Here is a 5,338-nt window from a genome sequence, read left to right as displayed (position 1 = left end):
TGGCAAAGTCTAATAGGTATGGACCTCGTTACATGTACACTATTCTGTACACTTTAGTTTACAATTTGCCACGTAACACTACACTGTTGGATAGTTTAAATTTCAATCAGTTTTCCCATCTTATTAACACTTGACAATCATGCAAGTGTCAAACAACGTGTAAAAATCTGTGTACAAATAGCAATATTCAATCGGTAAAGACCTTGCTACATCTACACTATGGTGTACACTTTAGTTTACACTTTGACACGTGACTTTACACTATTGGATGGTTTAAATTTTAAATAGTTTTCCCATCCTATTGACACTTGACAACAACGTAAGTGTCAAACAACGTGTCAGAAATCAGGGTACAAATAGCAGAGTTCAATCGGAGAGGACCATGCAACATGTACACTATGATGTACTCTTTAGTTTATACTTTGCCACATGACATTACCTTGCTGGACAGTTTAAATTTCAAATCATTTTCCCATCCAATTGACACTTGACAATAATACAAGTGTCAAACAACGTGTCAAAAATCAATGTACAAATATCAAAGTTCAATCGGTAAGGAATGTGCTACATGTACACTATGGTGTACACTTTAGTTTACACTTTGCAACGTGGCATTACCCTGTTGGACAGTTTAAATTTCAAACAACTTTCCCATCCAATTGATTCTAGATAACAATGCAAGTGTCAAACAACATGTCTAAAATCAATTCACAAATAGCAATGTTTAAACGATAAGGGCCTTGCGACATGTACACTATTCTGTACACTTTAATTTACAATTTGCCACGTGACATTACACTGTTGGACAGTTTAAAGTTTAAACAATTTTCCCATCCTATTGACACTTGACAACAATGCAAGTGTAAAACAACGTGTCAAAAATTAGTGTACAAATAGTAAAGTTCAATCGGTAAGAACCTTGATACATGTACACTATGCTGTGCACGTTAGTTCACACTTTACCACATGAGATTACTCTATTGGACAGTTTAAATTTTAAATAGTTTTCCCATCCTATTAACACTTGACAACAATGCAAGTGCCAAACAACGTGTTAAAAATCAGTGTTCAAATAGCAAAGTTCAATCGGTTAGGACCGTGCTAGATATACACTATGGTGTACACTTTAGTTTACACTTTGCCAAGTGACATTACCTTGTTGGACTGTTTAAATTTCAAATAGTTTTCCCATCCATTTGGTTCTAGACAACAATGCAAGTGTCAAACAACGTGTCAAAAATTAGTGTACAAATGGCAAAGTTTAATGGGTAAGGACCTCGTTACATGTACACTATTCTGTACACTTTAGTTTACAATTTGCCACGTAACACTACACTGTTGGATAGTTTAAATCTCAATCAGTTTTCCCATACTACTGACACTTGACAATCATGCAAGTGTCAAATAATGTGTCAAAAATCTGTGTACAAATAACAAAGTTCAATCGGTAAGGACCTTGTTACATCTACACTATGGTGTACACTTTAGTTTACACTTTGACACGTGACATTACATTATTGGATGGTTTAAATTTCAAACAGTTTTCCCATCCTATTAACACTTGAAAACAACGTAAGTGTCAAACAACGTGTCAGAAATCAGGGTACAAATAGCAAAGTTCAATCGGAGAGGACCATGCAACATGTACACTATGATGTACTCTTTAGTTTATACTTTGCAACGTGACATTACCCTGTTGGACAGTTTAAATTTCAAATCATTTTCCCATCCAATTGACACTTGCCAACAATGCAAGTATCAAACAACATATCAAAAATAAGTGTACAAATATCAAAGTTCAATCGGTAAGGACCGTGCTACACGTACACTATGGTGTACGCTTTAGTTTACACTTTGCAACGTGGCATTACCCTGTTGGATAGTTTATATTTCAAACAATTTTCCCATCCAATTGATTCTAGACAACAATGCAAGTGTCAAACAACGTGTCGAAAATCAGTGCACAAATAGCAAAGTTTAAACGGTAAGGGCCTTCCTACATGTACGCTATTTTGTACACTTTAGGTTACAATTTGCCACGTGACATTGCACTGTTGGACAGTTTAAAGTTTAAACAATTTTCCCATCCTATTGACACTTGACAATAATGCAAGTGTAAAACAACGTGTCAAAAATTAGTATACAAATAGCAAAGTTCAATCGGTAAGAACCTCGCTACATGTACACTATGGTGTGCACGTTAGTTTGCACTTTGCCACGTGACATTACCCTATTGGACAGTTTAAATTTCAAATAGTTTTCCCATCCTATTGACAGTTGACAACAACGCAAGTGTCAAGCAATGTGTCAAAAATCAGTGTACAAATAGCAAAGTTCAATCGGTTAGGACCATGCTAAATGTACACTATGATGTACACTTTAGTTTACACTTTGCCACGTGACATTACCCTATTGGACAATTTAAATTTTAAACAGTTTTCCAATCCATTTGACACTTACAACAATGCAAGTGTCAAACAACGTGTCAAAAATCAGTGTACAAATACAAAGTTCAATAGGTAAGGACCTTGCTACATATACACTATGGCGTACACTTCAATTTACACCTTGCCACGTGACAATACCCTGTTGGATGGTTTTATTTCAAATAGTTTTCCCATCCAATGGACACTTGGCAACAATGCAAGTGCCAAACAACGTGTCAAAAGTCCGTGTACAAATAGCAAAGTTCAATCGGTAAGAACCTTGCGACGTGTACACTATGGTGTACAATTTAGTTTACCCGTTGCCGCGTGTCATTATCATGTTGGACAGTCTAGATTTCATAGAGTTTTCCCATCCAATTGAAACATCAAATCAATGCAAGTGTCAAGCAATGTGTCGAAAATTAGTGTACAAATGAAAAAGTTTAATCGATAAGAACCTTGCTACATGTACACTATGGTGTATACTTTAGTTTACACATTGCCACGTGACAATACCTTGCTGGACAGTTTAAATTTCAAACTATCTTCCTATCCAATGGACACTTGACAACAATGCAAGTGTCCAACAACGTGTCAAAAATCAGTGTAGAAATAGCAAAAGTTCAATCGGCAAGAAGCTTGCGAAATGTAAACTATGGTGTACACTTTAGTTTACACTTTACAACGTGATATTACCCTGTTGGACAATTTAAATTTCAAACAGTTTTCCTATCCAAATGGCACTTGACAACAATGCAAGTGTCAAACAACGTGTCAAAAATCAGTGTACAAATAGCAAAGTTTGATCGGAAAGGACCTTGCTGCATGTACACTATGGTGTACACTTTAGTTTACACTTTACCACGTGACATTACCCTATTGGATAGTTTAAATTTCAAACTATTTTCCATCCAACTAACACTTGACAACAATGTAGGTTTTAAACAATGCATCCAAAATCAATGTACAAATAGCAAAGTTCAATCGGTAAGAACCTTGCTTCAAGTACAATATGGTATACACTTTAGTTTACACTTTGCCATGTGACATTACCCTATTGGACAGGTTAAATTTCAACCAGTTTTCCCATCCAATTGACACTTGACATCAATGCAAATGTCAAACAATGTGTCAAAAATTAGTGTACAAATAGTAAAGTTCAATCGGTAAGGACCTTGCTACATGTACACTATGGTGTACACTTTAGTTTACACTTTGACATTAGTCGGTTGGAGAGTTTAAGTTTCAAACAGTTTTCCCATCTAATTGACACTGGACTACAAAGCAAGTGTCAAACAACGTGTCCAAAATCAGTGTGTAAATAACAAAGTTCAATCGGTAAGAACCTTGCAACATGTACACTATGGTGTACACTTTAGTTGACACTTTGCAACGTGACATTACCCTATTGGATAGTTTAAATTTTAAACAGTTTTCCCATCCTATTGACACTTGACAACAGTGCTAGTATCAAACAACGTGTCAAAAATTAGTGTAAAAAAAAGCAAAGTTCAATCGTTAAGATACTACATGTACACTATGGTGTACAGGTTAGTTTACACTTTGCCATGTGACATTACCCTATTGGACAGTTTAAATTTCAAATAATTTTCCCAGCCAATTGACACTTGACAACAATGCAAGTGTTAAACAACGTTTCAGTAATCAGTGTACAAATAGCAAAGTTCAATCAATTACATCCTTGCTTCATGTACACTATGGTGTACACTTTAGTTTACACTTCGCCACGTAACATATCCCTGTTGGATAGTTTAAATTTCAAATAGTTTTCTCGTCCAATTGACACTTGACAAAAAAGCAAGTGTCAAACAACGTGCCTAAAATCAGTGTACAAATAACAAATTTCAATCGGTAAGGACCTTGCTACATTTACATTATGGTGTATACTTTAGTTTACATTTTGCCACGTTATATTACCCTGTTGGACAGTTTAAATTTCAAATTGTTTTCCCATCCAATTGACCCTTGACAACAATGCAAGTGTCTGACATCGTGTCAAAAATCAGTGTACAGATAGTAAACTTCAATCGGTAAAAACCTTGATACATGTACACTATGGTGTACACTTTCGTTTACATTTTGTCACGTGACATTACCTTGTTGGACAACTTAAATTTCAAATAGTTTTCCCATCTAATTGACACTTGACAATAATTCATGTGTCAAACAACGTGTCAAAAATTAGTGCACAAATAACAAAATTCAATCGATAAGAACCTTGCTTCATGTACACTAAGGTGTACACATGACATATCCCTGTAGGACAGTTTAAATTTCAAAATTTTTTCCCATCCAATTGACACTTGACAACAATGCAAGTGTCAAATAACGTGTCAAAAATGAGTGTCCAAATAGCAAAGTTCAATCGGTAAGAACTTTGTTTCATGTACACTATGGTGTACACTTTAGTTTACACTTTGTCACGTGACATATAACTATAGAACAGTTTAAGTTTCAAACATTTTTCCCATCCAATTGACACTTGAGAACAATGTAAGTGCCAAACAACGTGTCAAAAATCGGGGTACAAATAGCAATGTTCACTCGAAGAGGACCGTGCAACATGTACACTATGATGTACTCTTTAGTTTATACTTTACCAAGTGACATTACCCTATTGGACAGTTTAAGTTTGAAATTGTTTTGCCATCCAATTGACACTTGACAAAAATGCAAGTGTCCAACAACGTGTCAAAAATCAGTGTACAAATAACAAAGTTCAATCGGTAAGGACCGTGCTACATGTACGCTATGGTGTACACTTTAGTTTACACTTTGCCACGTGGCATTACCCTGTTGGACAGTTTAAATTTCAAAAAGTTTTCCTATCCAATTGATACTAGACAACATGCAAGTGTCAAACAACGTGTCAAAAATTAGTGTACAAATAG

This window comes from Olea europaea, unplaced genomic scaffold (assembly GCF_002742605.1).
Source record: "Olea europaea var. sylvestris unplaced genomic scaffold, O_europaea_v1 scaffold1634, whole genome shotgun sequence".
In the NCBI taxonomy this organism is placed as follows: Eukaryota; Viridiplantae; Streptophyta; class Magnoliopsida; order Lamiales; family Oleaceae; genus Olea; species Olea europaea.
Note: the sequence above shows the minus strand (reverse complement) of the source record.